Below are 18,528 nucleotides of genomic sequence, written 5' to 3'. Positions count from 1 at the left end.
GCAGTAGAACGTCTAGTTGCCCTCTGTCCATAAATCTGTACCAATACCGAGCCATGCAGCTGCAGGGTCGGGATATTTAGAAAGCAATTCTCTTTCCCCACCCCCTATGCTTGTGGACCTCTATCAAAGTTGGGGGGAAAGGCGAAATGTGCAATATGTCAATTCTAATAAACCACATGCTTCTAAGATACTTTTTTATTTATTCAAAATGGGGTGAAGCCTAGGCTGTTTTCAAGGTCAATTTCAGGTGAAAGGGGGGTCATCTAGAGGTCACTGCAGCTCCCAAGCAGGTCAATAATGCCTCTTCACTTCCACTGAAGACAAGCTGCTCACACCCAATCAATCCACCCAAGCTGCTGCAGCACCAAGCGTAATGAACAGTGAATAAATGTAGCCTATCATCACAAAACATGCTTTTTAAGTACCTTCCCTTTTCATGTAAAACCTCTTGCTGTCAAATTCTACATTCACTCATCCAGCAGTGAGTAGCCAAAGTGAGAAATCAGGCTCTCATTGGGGTTGGTAAAAGGTCACAGCTGACAGACTCCGAGGTTAAACTGCCGAGTTAAAATACTGTTCATTCCCCACCGCAGCTTTTTGCTAACTACACTTCTTTGTGTTACAGTCAAGCAGTACATCAATATGCCCCTCCTTCTAATTTATTAGCAATTGTGGAGTTGTACAGAGAGGAGGGAGAGAAAAAAGGGAGGATTGATCTTTTATACATTTTTTTTCTTTTACACTTCAGACACTTCTAAATCTTTAGCTGTTGTATACTAAATACCCCAATCGTGTACAGAGCTGTCTGCTTGCAGTACATCATAATTATTAGGGGTATAATTCTTGAAAGGAGAACAGGCCAGTTTGTCTGAAACCCCAAAGGGTTGGGGTCGGTCTCGTGAAGGCTTTAGTTCTTTTCTCCCTTGTGTTAATTAGCCTCATTCTCACTGTGGGTATTTTTTTGCCTCATTACAGGAATTAGGATAGGTCTCAACCTGCTTGCAGTTCCAGTCATGAAGAAAAATTTTGCTGAGAAAAAGAAAGAATTGTTAAAACGTGCTCAATACGCTAAATCACATTTCTCCTCCTGGATGAAATGTATGTGATCAAGGCAAACCTTTATAACTATTCTCAGATCAGCTTTACTGACTCTCGCTAATCTAATATTTTACTAAGAAATGCTTAATCCTGTATTTTCCCCAGGATTAAATATTGTTGATTTAGCCAAAGGGATCACGATTAATACCAGCAATTAAATACCTGTGGTAGAAAGGGGGAAAAGCATATTAGGGTTCACTGGAACCAAAACATACCAGTTTGGTGAGACTTAACCATGGAATGAAATTCCCTTTATTACAATTAAGTATATATATAGATGTGGCTGTTTTTATTGAATTGCACAGTATTTTATTTAAAGATAGCCATCTGGTTGGGGAAAAACAGGCTCACAGTGAAATCATGAATAAAATAAAGTTTTATTTACATGCATGGTACAATGATAATTTGACTCAACAAAATTACTATTATCTCTTTACATCTTTAAAAAATGCATTCAGAAATTTCTCGAGGAAAATATATCTTCCCCACCCTCTGTATGCTTTCCCTCTCAGTGGGACTGAAAATAAAATGTTATGACTTAAATCACAAGAGGCTAACATCATTTTTAGCAACAAGGGCTGCATAATTTCAAGACTATGAGTGAGTGGCTGACTTTAACTAAAATGTTTCAGTTCTGTGCGTATATAGGTACATAAATAATTCAGAATTAATCCCTGCAGAGGGGACAATGGGAATCGTAAATTATCCATGTGCCGTCCTCAACATTAGAGGCAATGAACCTATAGTAACAAACTATGAGTGTTACTCATTACATACATTTCACAGACACCTTAACCTTTTGAATATTAATTTCCCTCTGCAGCTTGTAGCTAGGCGGCATAATTTCCCCCCTTACTTCCTGCTTCATTCTTTGCCTTCTCTCTTTCTCTCTCTGTTTGTGTGACTATTGAACAACACTTCAGTTACGCTATGGAGAGAATGGTGAATACTGGAAGAATATTGATTTGTTTTCTAACAAAATAGTTACATCTATTTGTAAAAGCTAGTTTGTTTCAGGCATATTACATGCATAGTACTCTACATATGGAAATATTATGAATAAGGCACCAAGTAGACAGCCTATGTCTTATTCATACATAACTAGTGCACAGACATGAAAATCAATTGGTGATTTACCATTTACTTCACTGGGATTTGGATTGGCTCTCTCGGTCATAAAATAAAAGATTGCATGATGTCTAAAACCTCTATTTCCTTGTTTCCTTTAGAAAGTGATACATGGGGCACCTTTACAAATACATACCCACACCTCAGTACTTAGGACAGTCTATTTATGATGTCACAGTACTCTCTTCTCTATTGAAAATATATACCAAAATAATACAATCAATTTTAAGTAAAAGATTGATGCCATATTACTGCTAGATGGTGGCCTTCTATTTGATTTGGAATGTACAGACTACCTACTTTTTGTGTGTGTGAAAACAAATTCCTAATTTTTGAAAAATAAATATGTTACTAAGATTAAGATACCTACTATTCCTAGTAAGAAATGACAATTGGTACATTGCATTCAATTACAATTTTTAGCTGCAAAATAATAAAAATATACTGTAGTTTCTGAGCAACTGAAGACTATTTTTTTTAAAAAAAATGCCAGTAACTTTCTGTACACAAGTGGATTAACATAAAGGTAGATGAGACATTTACCCATTTAATCTTCAACAGAAAACACACTCTGACTGATGATATAGTCTTTATTCTTATGAGATTTTTTTTCCTAATGAGAGTTTTGTCTTTGTGAGTTTTCACATAATAGCATGTTGGATTAGTGTGCAATCACAAAGTCCCTTGATTAATTTCTATTAAGAGGAGAGAGAAAGGAAGTATCAAGCCATTTGATTAATGTTGCATATCCCACTTTCAGATATCCCACTGTCAAATGATCTAGAGTACAGACTAAGTGCATAGGGACCACAGTGTAAGTATAATATTAGGGTGCTCCATAGAGCATTAATCTATACACGTCTAATGGCCACATTTGATCTGGGTAATTTGTCAATCAGTCTGAGGGCAATACAGTCTTGGTCATATTAGGCCGCATCTGCACTATACATTCAGTAGTGTAGTGGCAAATTCAGAAGTGCAGGGTCTCTTCATAAGAGTCATAACCACACCCCTCACAGCTACACCCCCTTCTAAGACTATAGAATTATCTAGCCAGGCTTGAATACTGCTTTTTGCTTCTGTATCAATGTCACCATTTGATTCCGTTCATACTATCAGAGATATTGCTTGTTTATTTCCTACTGCCACCAAACTGCTTGATGATGTAGATGGGATGCTATCATCAGGGTTCACTGTCTATTCTGCAATTACAGAATTCTCACTCTCCACAACTTGGCTTTTTGAAGTAGAAACTAATAAAGGCTTGCTTGCAATTGATGCTCATTGAGGCCTGAATAACTGACTCAGAAAGCCATACAGCAAGAAAGGTTCCTCCCCTTTCTCTGGGATCTTTTTTTGCAGCTGGGTTAAGACAAAGCCTTTTTTTTCTCCTAAATGAAGGAATTCGCACTTCCTAAGCAGGCCACTCGTTTTGCATAGGAATTTGTAATGTTTTGAACTTTGCCATCTTCTAGAAGGTAGAAAGGGATTTTTCTACCTCCTTCCCCTCTCTCCCTGTGTTACCCCCTCCTCCTTCCACACATACCTAGAAAAAGACAGTTTTTAGCCCATTCAGGCAGTTATTCATCATCATTATCATCACCATGGTGTAAGGTAAGAAACTTCCTTTTCTGAGTTTCCCTTCTTGGCTGCCATGCTAAGAGACAGAGTAACACACACATGCACACTTCCACATCTTTGAATGTATTTTTTTTCTGTTTTCCTCCTCCTCCCCTATTCCTGGCTTTGGGCTGGAATAAAACCACACATCTTCCCCCTCCATCCCCCGCTTTTTGCTGTTGGGTTGAGAATGAGATCCTTGTTAACAAACAAACAGACTGGAGGACATGCAGCAGAGAGAGAGAGACCCTTTTTCAGCTCAAGTTTCCCCCACGTCATTTTCCACTCTCCCTTGTTTCCATTATTCTGGTTGTGTCCATCCTCCTCCTCTGCAAACTCTGTCACTCATTTGCTCTCCATCATTATCTCCATACTTTTCAGTCCTTCCTGTGTGCACCTCATCCCACAACAACAGGCATCCCTAGGAGCCAATCAGCATGAACGGGGAGTGTGTTAGCCAGTGAGAAGAGTCTTCTCAGTGGCTGTCTCACCTCCTTTCACTCTGATTGACTCAAAACAGCAGGAAAGGACAAGGAAGCATGATAGAAGCCTCTTTCATTGTGGTTGGCTTGTAGGACACTGGAGATATAGGGGTCCTCTGGGACCTGGGTCCCAAAATGTAAGGGATCTAAGATCCCTCAAGACCTGGATGACTACACCCTTGTATACATTTGAAGCAGTATCACACCACTTTTAAGAATCCTGGGAACTATAGTTAAGATTGCTGATAGTTCCACTCACAGAGCCACAGTTCTCAGAGTTCCCTGGGAAGAGGGATTGATTGTATAACCACTTTGAGAATTGTAGCTCTGTGAGGGTAATAGAGGTCTCCTAATAACTCTCAACACCCTTAACAAACTACAGTTCCCATCATTCTTTGGGGGAAGCCATGACTGTTTAAAGTGGTATAATACTGCTTTAAATGTATAGTGCAGATGAGGCCTTATCTTCAGGCTGGAAAGCTATGGCAGGATTTTGCTGCCTGAGGCAAAGAACAAGATGGCTCTCCTCCTCCAAATTCATGTACAGAAGCTGATAGGGCTGGCACTTAAATCTTACTTCATCACTGGTGATGAGACAGCCTTACCCACTGCATCTGAGGATCGCAGGCTAGCTTAGAGAGTGCATGGCAGACTGTGATGTGTACTGCTCTATCCTCCCACACCTCTCGGCCACTTTGTCTAGTGGTAGGACTAGCTCTGAGCTGTGGCTTTCATGAGCTAGCAGTAAGAATGACAAAGGAAGTTGTGTAAATGCATACAGTTTCCCTCATCCAGAATAAAAAGTATTAGGGCACCATTAAGTTCACCTTGACAGAAGTAGCCGTTGACTTAAGACATTCTAAATATATTTTCTGGGAAATTGGTTCTATTGAGCTTAATAGGGTTTATTTTATAGCAGAGTTAACCAACATGATGCCCTACAAAACTCCTCACCCCTGATCATTGGCCTTGCTGACTAGTTCTGCAGGGAGTTAGTCCAGCAACTTTTGGGGGACACCATGTTGGATATCCTGGCTGTATAGTATGTTTAGGATTGCAGCAGCTTTATTCCAACCATAACATTTCCTCAGCGAAAGCACTGCTGATTGTTTATGAGGAAATGAATTAAAATGCTCTCTTTCCAATAGGCGGAGCTTTCATTAAAATACAACCCAAGTTACTGGAGAAAAAACTACTTATTTTTCTCTTACTGTCTATGGGAAAACCACATTACAGCATAACTCCTGCCAGAAATCATGTTAAGTACTGTGTGGGCACAGCTTCATTCAGAAAATGTGAGCAGAAAATGCTCATCTTGTGGCTTTGCTGGCAAGAAAAAAAGTACAAAATAAATATGTAACTCTAGAATTTATGCTAAATGGAAGCAGTTAATTGTGTGCTAAGAAATAAATCAAGTTAACCCACTTGACTGGGAACTTCTCTTCTTAGTGTAAGAACCCTCATAAACCACAGCCCAATTATTCAATTTCCCTTACTAATTATGGAAACTGCTCATTTCTTGGCCTGAAGCAGTAGATGATGTATCTCTGAAGGGCAACACAAGATTTGTCATAATCTATGGCTCACTTTATTTAATGAGCATCTGAAAAATAAACATGAATGCTCCTGCAATTCCCAGGTTACAGGTAGCACTGGCGTTTACTATAGATGGATGCTAAGTTAGATTTTTTCCTTACCTAACCTGAGTATTCTTCCACTTTTAAAATGATCATTTATACTTAGTCCTACATGCAACAAAGGCTAATTTCTTATACACACTTAAGGCCCATTCAACCCATTGGGATTTACTTCTGAGTAAATCTGCATAGAATCAGACTGGAAAAGTTAAGTTTTTCTCTAGGACTAACAGAGCTAAACAGTGTTTGCTACCTTCTTGTCAAAATCACTTATTAGGGCTGTTTTTACTTGTTTATAGCTTGAGCAACTTGTGCCTGTCCAAGTTGAACAGAGCCCTCCAGCTCTGTACATCAATTAATCAGAGGCTTGATTTTAGGGCCACAGTTGACTGAATTGCATCCCAACATTACAATGAGTAATGGGGGGGGGAGGTAGGTTCTATGGTTTATAATTAGAAAATGTTCAGCAGACTGATTTGAAACTTGGGAGTGCTGGAGAGATACTTTTGAGGATGGTCCATGCCAAGATTGGGGTAAAAGTGGTCAGAAAAGGCTTGTTGTGAATGAGCTAAATGTGTGACTTTGGGAAGTTGACAGCTAATGAGCATTTTTCTTCCACAGACATTGTTGGGGTGGTTTTGGGGAAACTATCTCTTCTGCACCTTTTCAGAAATTGTTTGTTGTGTTTGGTCAAGAGGAATGTCTAGCATGTGCTTTTGTCTAATGGTAGCATTACATGTAAAAAGGCACTTTTGTGGATAGCATCAACCAAAGGGATTTCATAAGGCTGAAATCAGCACATGCTCAGTATGAACCTTTTCTGGGAAAAGGTGAAGTTCAGGAGGGAGAAGTGAATGTTGAGGTAGTGATGGGCAGAGAGTGTTGTTTGGAATATGACAGCTAGAGTGTGGCTCTGTGAGGGACAGAAAAGGACTGGGGGTGAGGAAATAATAATAAATAAATTTAATTTATGTGTCGTCTATCTGGCCAATGGCCACTCTAGGTGACGTACATACAATAAATATAGCAGAATACAGTACAAAATACAGTGAAATAATATAAATTATAAAAGCAAGCAATACATAATAGGAGGCATTTAAAACAGAAAGATATTAAGCCTCCCCAAAAGTCCTGAAAGCCTGCTGAAAAAGCCAGGTCTTTAAGGCCTTGCGGAACATATTCAGGGAAGAGATGTGCTGAAGATCTTGTGGGAGGGAGTTCCAGAGGGTGGGGGCCGCCACTGAAAAGGCCCTCTCTCTAGTGCCCGCCAACCTAGCTGCTTTGGTTGGCGGGACTGAGAGAAGGCCTTGTGTGGCCGATCTTGTCAGGCGGCATGATTGGTGGCGTTGTAGGCGCTCCTTTAGACCGTGTAGGGATTTAAAGGTTAATACCAACACCTTGAATTGGGCCCGGAAAACAACTGGAAGCCAGTGTAGATCGAACAACACTGGCGTGATGTGGTCCCGGCGACGACTGTTTGTGAGTAATCGAGCCGCCGCATTCTGAATAAGTTGTAGTTTCCGGACCGTTTTCAAGGGTAACCCCACGTAGAGCGCATTACAGTAATCTAATCGAGAGGTGACCAGGGCATGTACTACCAGTGGGAGCTGATGAACAGGAAGGTAGGGTTGCAGCCTACGTATAAGGTGTAGTTGGTACCAAGCTGCCCGGCTCACAGCCGAAATCTGAGCCTCCATGGACAGCTTGGAATCAAGTACAACCCCGAGGCTGCGGACCTGGTCCTTTAGGGGTAAACTCACCCCATTGAACTTCAGGTCAACGGTTCCCAACCTTCTCTTGTCCCCCACGAGCAGTACCTCGGTCTTGTCGGGGTTCAGTTTCAGCCTATTCCTTCCCATCCATCCACTCACAGACTCCAGGCACTTGGACAAGTAGATGTCTCACTCTCAGCCTTGAAGAGTTTACAGTTCAGGTAGGAAGCTATAGGTGTGAAACAGTGGGGAACCCCAGTTCTGAGGGTGGGGGTCAAACACTGTCCTCTGTGTCTCTCTATTTGACCCTTGGGACTCTCCCAAGGCCACACATCTTTCCTATTCACATCCCATAGTGGCTCTGCTTGATTCCTTCAGCCTGGCTGAAATGTCTCCTTGAATGCTAATGCCTCTTGCTTCCTTGGATGAGGGATAGAGAAGAGTGTGTGAGTGTGCGTAGAAACTAGCCTTCTGCACAGAGTACGATTTGCACTGATTTCTCTGCCCACTTTTGCCTCTGGCCCCACATACCAGTAGCATGAGGCACCTGGAAGATTGCCTTCAGGCTGAAAAAGGTTCCCTGGCCCTGGTGTGAAAGGAGAAGAAATCACAGGAGATGGGTAAAAACAGTTCGACAGACATGTGGGGTGGGGGAGTGAAGAAAATCTATCGGAGGTGCACTGTGGTGGATTTCTGATAGGTAGTTTTTGAAGGAACAGGAGATCCCACAGAAAAAATAGGAGGGAACATAGGTGCCTACTTAGGAAAAAACACACTTATTTCTAACTTACTTCATTCAGGGCACAATCAAACTGCTGTTTATGCTGGGCTGAAAGAAGGTGGATATGGCAGACTCCTGGCTCAGCCCGGGCTCTGCTGGGCTCCGCTGACAGAAGTCCCTCATATTAGCTCAGCCAGGGGTCCACCAGGGAAGCTAGCCTGGTGGAAGGGGAGGTGGTGGAAGCCAGTGAAAGGCCTGAGAAAGGGGCATTCTGGGGGCATGTCAGAGGAGGGGCCAAGGGCTTAGGCTACATCCAATTCATGTTGGGAGTGCTTCTGCAGGTCCCAGTCTGGGCCAAAGTTACTCCAGGAAAAAGGTCGGTCTAAGAGAATAAGTACAATGGAAGCATATGAAGAGCACTTATTCCCCAGTAGGGGTATTCGTGAGAGCCAGCTTTTACTTTCTGGTCCCTGTGCACAGCTCCCAGCTGAGTCAGTGTTCAGCTGGCCTGGAGGCTTCCGAATGGCAATTGGATGCTACAGATGTTCCCACTTGCTCCTCTTCTGCTGGCACCCCTTCCGCTGGCTTCTCTTGAGTTGGATTGCTCTGCCCCTTAATAGGCATGAGGTATGTTGCATTCAGATTCTTGCCCTTCTACATAGTGTATGGTTTCTTATTAAGGAGGATATTCCTTCCTTTCTTTTTCCATTTTCATATTCACTTTCAAATTTGCCTGGTGAGTTTTGTTGGCATAGCCTTCTGAAATATAATCACATTCAATGAACAAAAAACTTTTTAGTTTAACATGTTGTGTTAAGGGCTTGCCATGTTTACTCAAGCTCCAAAATGCCAAGAAATTACAGATGTTAATTTCACATGTCAGCAGATGCACTATTAAGGCAATTTTGATGTAGTATTGTGTCCAATCCTGTGTTTAGTTCCAACTTTACCACTACATTGGAGCTGAATGGCTGTCATTGGTAGAGTGGTGGTCAAATTTGTCTGTTCACTGGAATGGATACATGTAATCTATGTGACTGAAGTTATCATGCAACTGAAGCTGCCATTCCTCATTACAAGTATCCAACTGCAAACCAATACAATTCACAGTGAATTATAGAGGTGGAAACTTCATAGAATGATAGAGTTGGAAGGCTGGTCTTTTCTACCTTATGTATTCAGATTAGACTATACATGGATCAACTGTCCAATCTCTGTAGCCATTATGGTAAATACACTCATGCATTTATGTAAATACAGTAAAAAAAGAGAAAAGAAACAGGAGGATAGGGCACAGAGTAAGCAATTATGAGGTGATCTTTTGCATTGCTGCAACAGCAGAGCAGTTCATAGAATTGAGCATAAGGATCCTTTGATACTAGTACTAAGACTTTAACTTTGCTTTTACTTAACAGTATAGTATATTGTACTGTTGCCTCCCCCTCTTCCCTCACATTTAATAACTGTGTTACTAAAAGAGCCATTTCAACTCAGGAAGGATAAAAAGAGTGAGAAAAGCAGGGTCAGTTAAGGTCTTTTCATAATATCCTTGTTGGGCCAACAGGAATAACCTCCTGTCTTGCCCATGTCTTTTTCCTGAAGAATTGGCTATGATAGCTTCCATCATAACATTTTCTACACATATGCTTCCATAAGAGTCATTCCAAAAGCCCCTCCATGGCAGTCAGTATGGCATGAGACTGATATAGATGTGCCACATCAACCCAATACATTCAATGACATGCTTCCCCATAAATGCCCAGCTTGCCACCAACTTTGTTTAAAACATCCCACTCCTTTTTAACTCTGGCCAGCTTGGTATGAAATTTAACTAATTTCTCACACTGGAAGAAGCGTTGTTTCATTTTTCCTTTTACAGAAGTTTTGCTGCTGTATTAAAAAGCAAAAGCACTGAACTCAGTATGACAGCACTATATTCTTTTTAGTGATTTAAAAAATAAAACTAACCCTGCATATTCCACAAATATCCTTCCCACAACATTGTTTGGCTTTGCAAGAAACTAGGAGGATTACTTTGGCATTCTTGTTCAGCCATCAGACCTTTATTCTGCACCTGTTCACCAAGGCTCTGAATGTTTTAATTACTCTTATTGGCAGGGCCGGCTCTAAAGGGTGGCCAGGTAAGGCCCTGGCTGAGAGCCCCATTGCCCACAGGGGCCCCTGAAGGGCCCCTCATTATGGTGAGGGAGTAGCACTCCCCTGCTGCAGATTGCAGTGAGGATGCTGCCCGCCCGCTCACTGGCCCACCTGTGCCCACTCGCTCCCCCTCCCCCTGCTGGCTCCCTCTCTCTCTCTCTCTCTCTCCCCCCACTCACTCACTGGCCTGCCAGCGCACCCCCCACTCACTCGCTTGCCTGCCGTTCTGAGGGCCCTCATTATGGTGGGGGAGTAGCACTCCCCTTCCGATAGCAGGGAGGGAGCTGCTCACCCGCTTGCTGGCGCACCTGGTCACTTGCTTGCCCTCTCCCCACCCCCACTCACTCGACCTCCCACCCGACCTCCTGCTCCTCCATCTGCCTGGTAGGTAGGGTGTGTGTGCGTGTGCCAGGGCCCAGGGCAGGCTGGTACCCAAGGGCCCCGGCATGCTTGTGGCCGGCCCTGCTTATCACAAATGAAACTTATCACAAATGAAACTTCACCATCTATCTAGGCATTCACCCACCATGGCATGAGACTGGCTACAGGAGCATTCACTTAAACAAATAAATACGACAACCAAGTACATCACTCTGCATCTTCAGGGAAATTCCTCTCATTGTTATTAGCCTGTCTCTAGCCTTTTGCTGGAGGTGGGGTGAGGAGGAGAGATTGACGGTATGTTTGCCACCTCCAGGAGCACATTCTATGTAATTACTTGTCTGTCTGACAGATTTCAATCTCATTAATTCCCAGCCTCCTCAAAAAGTTTAGACAAAAGCTATGCTACAAGCAACAGATGACTGGACAAAGCAGAGTTCTATCTCGTGTTCTTAGGTGATGCTTTCATACTTTCTGTTGTACACCGCCCAGAGAGCTATGCTAGTGGGGCAGTATAAAAATTTAACAAACAAACAAACAAACAAATAAATAAATAAGATGGCACAGTTAAGGAAACAGAATAAAACAACAGAAGTCTTCCTGGGAGGGCTGGCCAAAGTCAGAATGATAAATGGTGCCCCTCTCCCCAATTCATGGTACATAGTACTCAAGGCTGGGCAGTCAAGGTTGTTTTGGCACCCAAGGCAGAAAATCCCACAAGCACCTCTGGGAGTAAAAATGTAACAAAAACTGACAATTTGCTGTCTTTTCATGACACCCAAAATCAGCTGCCTGGGGCAGCCATCTCACTCTGTCTAATGTCAGACCTGTGTTTTTAGGTGCTTTAAGAACTTACAATTATGAAAAACCAGAACAGTGTCCAGCTGCCCCTCTCCAGGTGAGTTGTGCTTAAGCCCCACTGAAATAAGAGGGGTTTAAGTTAGTAATTTACTAACTTGCCACATTAGTTTCAGTGAGAATGAAATATGACTAATTTTATTATTATTATTAGTTAGGAAGTTGCACCTCACTTTTAAAAGAAAAAAGAAAAAAGCTTTCAGAAAGAGGTTTACAATATTAAATGAGCTATAAATACAGCTAAAATAAATTCAATATCAGATACAATACAATAATAAAATATAGCAAAACAGTTACATTAGAGTAATTTCCTGTCAATGAATAGGCTCATCCTTCTGGGATGGCCCACAGAAATAAGAAAAGTTTTTAGCATATGACAAAAAGTACAGATCATTTATACTAGTCTAATTTCAAGGGGAAGCATGTTCTACAGTACAGATGCCATCACACTAAAGGTTCTAGTCTCCATCACATAGTGAACTTCTGGCATATATGACACCACAATGACACCCCCCTCCACAGGTGACTGTAATGATCAGGTAGGGATTTATTTATTTATTTATTTATTTTATTCAGCTTATATCCCGCCTGACTAGCAAACAGCTCTCTGGGCGGCAAACATAGAAACATATACAATAATAAAATTACAAGATCAATATAACAAATATAAAAGTACATCATCTAAAATACCAATTACAACATTTACATAAATAACTTAGATTAAAATGCCTCAGAGAAGAGAAAGGTTTTAACCTGGCGCCGAAAAGATATAGGGATATAGGGAATAAGGCAATCCCTCAGATAACCTCATCCTAAGTTGTTTAGGGCTTTGTAAGCTAACAATAAAACCTTAAACTTGGTCCCGTAGCATATTAGCAGCCAGTGTAGTTCCCTCAGCAATGGTGTTATATGCTGACAAAAGGCAGCACCAGCTTCAAGCCGTACTGCTGCAGCTAAGGATGGGGGAGAAATTCAATTCTGTTTGTGTTTAAAGTCAAAACAACCTAACTCACATTTTCTGAAACAATATACAAACTGAAACACAGCCATCCTTTGACATTCACACAACTGAATTTTACAGTGCAGTTCTCCAGCCAAGTGATGTGTACAAAATGCATACACTAGAGTAAAGCGTGCATAAAAATGCATATATTAGTGAAAATAGCAGACCAAATGCATTATACTAGGGGAAAATGCTTTGCAAAATGTGTATATTGGACAAACTTGCATAAAACATGTGAATATTAGGAGAAATTTGCATTAAAAAGCTGATGAATTTTCATGAGGACTTTTTATAAAAAAAAGAATTGCAAACTGATGTGGACATGTGAAGAACTGAATTTAAGACTGGAAAAATGAGAAACTGAGGGAAACTGAAATAGACAGATTCACCATTCCCAGCTGCAGTTTTCAGACAAAGTGTAAGGGTAGTCCCACATAGAGCACATTGCAGCAATACAGTATTGAGGTTAACAATGCATAGACCACTGTAGCCAAACTATCCCTCTCCAGCTGAAGTGGGTAAAATGCACTCCTAACCACTGAAGCCACATGGGCCTCCAGTGATAACGATGGATCAAGGAGTATTTCTAAACTATGTTCTTTTTCAGAGGGAATGCAACCCCATCCAGAACAGGTAATTTGCTTATTTCCTTGACAGCAGAAGCACTTATCCACAGGGCCTTGTTTAGTTGGATGGAGGACTTAATGTACAAAGCATTTTATAATTTATAGCTCATTTAATACTCTACCCTAGACTTGTGCACTTAGCAGAAAGTCTTACTAATTTCACTACACAGCTTATCCCAAGCTAAATTTGCATAGGGTCACATCCTTAATTTCACAATAAACCTCTGAAGTAGGGTATGACTCCAATGATGTTTCCAGTATCCCAGTGTGCCCTCTTTCCATTGTTTAGGCTGTGAGTGCCATTGCTTACACCATCCCTGCACAAGAATGAGGCTTGGGGAAACACCAAGATTTGCAGAAGCGCGCGTGCGCGTGCGCGCACACACACACAGGAAAAGGGGAAAAAATCCTTTCTGGAAGACCTCACAAAACACCCCAATGAGGAATGAGAATGAATCAAGGAATGCTGACTGACTATGGGGGGGGGTAGGGTGGTCAGGTGGTCTGATGATGCCATTCACAGCCATCAATGCAAGTTTCAGAACTTTGGTGCACAGCAGCTGGCTTTCTAATCCATGCTGTTTCACAATAAACTATAGCTTCTTTATGTGTCATATCTGCACGTGCCTTACAAAGCAGCAGCTAGCTTTGAGATCCTGGACTTCTGAACATTTATGGTGCATGTGGAGAATCTTTTTTAACATTCCCACATCCAGAGGAGACCTTCTGAGGGAAATGGTGTTTGATTCTCATTATAATGAATTATGAACTGGACAAACTCATATACTGTTCCAGGTAATTATGAAATTCAGTGCCATCACAGCTGCAAAGTAATTTGAACCTAGGTTATCTACACCCTATAACATTGCAGCACTTTGGCTTCATATTATGACTAATATACCTATTGCAATATAAAGTACAGTAGAAACCAAAATTAGAGAAGTCTCAGCTAACAGCTGACAACTGTAATGAGAGTGTAGCATTGGCCACTTGTTTGATTTAGCTGATCAAACTGTCAGATACTGTGCGCCAATGCAGTCACAGAGCTCCAGTAGATATCCTCTTAGCCCTAGTCAAGCATAAACAATTTCCTCTCTAAAAATAAACATAATTTAATGAAGAGAAACAACCTAGTATTCATTCTTTTTACCAGTTTGACAGCCAACAGAATTAATGCCAAATATGGCGCCATCAGTGTCAGAAGCTAACTAAATGTCTCTACTAGCTGTAGCGAAGTTCCTTGCATGAAAATAAAATGAGACAAAGAGAAAGAAGCAAAAGAAAACACAGCTGGTGTTGTTTAAGCAAGCAGTGGACTTTTCCTCTAATAGGCTCGTTTGCTAAGATATCTAAAACTAAGTATGTTCTCCCACGAAACTCAGTTTTATTCCTCGTTCTGCTGCTGATGGACTACTGCAACTTGGGTGATATTCAGACAGTGATAGACATGGATATCATTTTTGTGCATGGTTTAGTAAATGCAGAACTCTTACACAACCATGAGTTTGGGTTTTCACAAATCTGTTGGGGAGTCAAACTTGCAATCACATACACATCATAGGAAGAATTCAGGCATCTGCAAAAATAGTCAAATCAGTCCTTGTCATATACACAGGTGACAGGACCAAAATCAGCACCTGACATCCTCAGGTAGTTGCTAGGACTCCAGCAGTCTAGCTAAGATCACTACTATTGGCCCTTGGCTTCCTTCCTTGACTCCAAGCCACCTGCCATTTTAATGTGCCATTATGCCTGCAGAGCAATGCTATGTCAAGAGCATTGTGGATAATTAAAATGGCAGGTGGCTCACTGGGACCAGATTATAACAGTGCAGCCCACTTCTGCCAACAGGTAAATCTATCAGGGAGTCCCGCCTATGTAGGAAAGGCCCACTAGGGGGCACTTTGCTGCAAGGATAGGGGGGAAGCAGTCAGAGTAATAATTGCTATTGTTATTTAAACCAAAATGAATGGTACTCCATGCATCTTTCTGCCACATGGTGACTTCAGCATACATACTAGCCCATGATTTCTTTTTTAGATGCACAGACTACTGAGGGATCAATGCAATGTTAGCATGGCTTTGTGCAGCATATAGATGTGCTGCTGATTCAGTACATCTAAGGGCCAATTCAAATGTTATTATAGACACATGACAGCTGCTGGAAAGGCTTCGTTATGATAGACTCTCCACATAGCTGCAGTAAATTGATACCATCATGAGGAGGCTTCATGCCAGAACTGCACACTCCAGGCATTGAGCTTTGGCATTGGTATGCAGATTCTGCATGTGGTTGGGGCACTCAGTTTGATATCTTAGCCTTGAATGTCACAGCCACTTAATAAAGCCACCATCACAATAAAGTGTTTCGAGAAGCCTTCTGTGTGGGGCTGTAAGCATTAGAACAGCAAAAATCTCCCACAAGTTGGACTAGGTTAGGACTTGAGAGACCAGAATTCAAATCCACACTCAGCCATGAAGCTCACTGGATGATTGTAGGCCAGTCAATATCTCTTAGTCTAGCCTACCTACAGTGATGAGGATAAAAATGGGAGGGGGATGGAACCATGAATGCCACTTTGAGCTCGTCAGAGCAAGGGTGGGATATGAATGTAATAAGTAAATATGGGCCAGCTCCCCTATATAAGGGATGGAGGGTAATTTTGTCTCCACCTGAGTGGGGTCACAAAGTATTCCTGCAACACAGGAATGAGAGTCACTCATTTATATGGGAGAAAGGGTAAACTAGCTAGCTAGCTCATTCCAGAAGTGAATTGTACATATTCCATTTGTTTCTCACTCTTCCTTCAAAAAATTCAGTGTAGTATAAACGAAGTTATTCTAGTGATGCGTGAAATTTTTGTGGGGTTAGATTTTCACAGAGAAAAGTGACAAATTCCACATGGAATTTACAATATACATCTCTGCTCTACGTACATCACGTTGCACGCATCCGAATGATGAGCTTGGTGTATGTATTGTGAAATTAGTGCTGGACCAAAAGTTCTCTGTGAGCTTTTGGAAAGGCTGTAGCTCAGTGGTAAGCACATGTTTTCCACGCAGGCCATCTGAAGGACTCCTGTCTCAGACCCTGGAAAGCTGCTGCCAGTTAGTATGAACAACACTGAGCTAGATGATGCTCTGACTCAGTATAAGGCAAGGCAGCTTCCTAAGAACTCTCAAGGGAATTGGCTGCTGCTGTTACGACATGTGCTCTTGGGAACCTGAGTGTGTGCATTTGCCACCCTCATGTCCCATGAAACACACCTCCTTGAGAGGAGGGGATCTTTTGCTAGGGATAAAACAAGCGCTTTGCCCTGAAATGTGCTTAAATGGTGTATATATTTAACCCAAGAAATGCAGGTCCAAACCAAAATAAAGCAAAGCTTGATTTTATTGAAAGAAAGAGTAGGAAAGCATTACAGAATTACTTGGGTGCGTGGCAGCATTTATCATTAATATCCTAACCCATTCATAACTTTAAAGTTAAGAAATCAAAGGACCCTATTACTATAAGAGGTGAAAGGTAGGAGAGATTACCTATCCTATGCCTGGAATGGGCGGTTGAATACAGCTGAAGCTATGTGGAAGAGCTCTGATCCAAAACCAGTAAGGAATCTCTTGGTCTCAAGGTTTTGCACCGAGACCCAGAGTCTCCCCGGTTCTGTCCCTGCAGTCCTTGATGCGTTCCTTGAGAGCATAGTACACGTGTGTGGGAGCTCTGATGTTCCTCAGCCCCCCTTCCTCTTTCTTCCTCTCTTCTTTTTCTACCTTCAAGCCTTGGTTTTAAAATACTTTTTCCTCTCTCCCCCTCCTGCCAAGGAGGGTATGAAAGTCTGGTGATGTTGTGTATGTGTGTATGTATCTCTAACTGACCCTGAAAACTAAGGCTCCTAACAAACAATGGGATTCACTGTGGGTGAGGGAAATTTGCCAAAGGACAAGATAACAATTATGCAGAACATTTATGCCGTAGCTTTAGTTTTGTATCTTAATTTCTGCCCTTGTTACTCTTCGCACAAAACCTCGTGGGAAAGCATAACCAGCCATACCATTAGGTGGGGGTGTGGGGTGGGAATTGTAGTTTAGCAGGCTCCATGGCCCTGCCTCGTAACACTGCCACACCTGCCAGGATGCACTCACTTCTCCTGCATATTTGGCTCCATTTCCCTACATTCTGTCACACTGCAGTATGACCAAGTAACAGCCTAGGATGCATCTATACAGAGATAGGAACAGGCATAATCCTCAATGAGTGAGACACCCACCCCAGTTAGGCCCCAAATGCGTCTCTATGCATCTCTTGACCATCTCTCACTTTCCGTTCACTCCTTCAGGGAGTATTATGCTATTAGTGTGAGGCCAAAATATGTCCTCCAAAGTTGATACCAATTGGTCCGTCTCTCACTAATAGAGATTCCATAGGGCAGGGGTGAACAGATTCCAAGTTTGCTCAGAACTACTTTGGTTTTTGTAATAAAACCCCAAGATCTGTGAACCAGAGCCAGGTGCAAAATGCCACTGACTGTATTCTGAGCCTGTCTGCAGTAGGGCAATCTGCCAACATGTATAGCCTGTCCCCAGGAGTTGAAACACTGAGTGTTCAGGGATTCAGCACAAGGAGATAGTGTTCTCCCATTCAAGAGGCTGTTCTGCTGCATACATGCCCCCAAATGCATAGATTGTGTTGGGGAGAGGTGGGCACAGGACAAACATGCATGATCCTGCTCTCCTGCCTTATGCAATTATGGTCAATGTTTTTGACTCTCCAAATACGCCAAATGCTTTTCTGTGGACAAAATACCCCCTCTGGGGTACAAACATGCAATATAAAACCCACTCTCCACGCGTAACCTGCCTGTCAAATAGTGAGAACTTTTATGGTATATAATATACAGCTATTATAGATGTCATTGCATTGGTGAGCAAAACAATTACTCCATAGGAAAAAGAGGAGCAAATAGTCATCTGAGGACATTTTCTGCACTTTTGACTTGTTTGTTTCTGCTGATGGTCCTCAAAAGTATAGCTGGAAAAGGCATTTGTAAAGGACTTTAAAGGCAAAGTAGGAAAAATGACATAAGCTTCTCTTGGATTTGATGGAT

The sequence above is a fragment of the Rhineura floridana genome, chromosome 1 (assembly GCF_030035675.1).
Source record: "Rhineura floridana isolate rRhiFlo1 chromosome 1, rRhiFlo1.hap2, whole genome shotgun sequence".
In the NCBI taxonomy this organism is placed as follows: domain Eukaryota; kingdom Metazoa; phylum Chordata; class Lepidosauria; order Squamata; family Rhineuridae; genus Rhineura; species Rhineura floridana.
The sequence above is the reverse complement of the archived record's forward strand: the minus strand, read 5'-3'. Positions refer to the sequence as shown.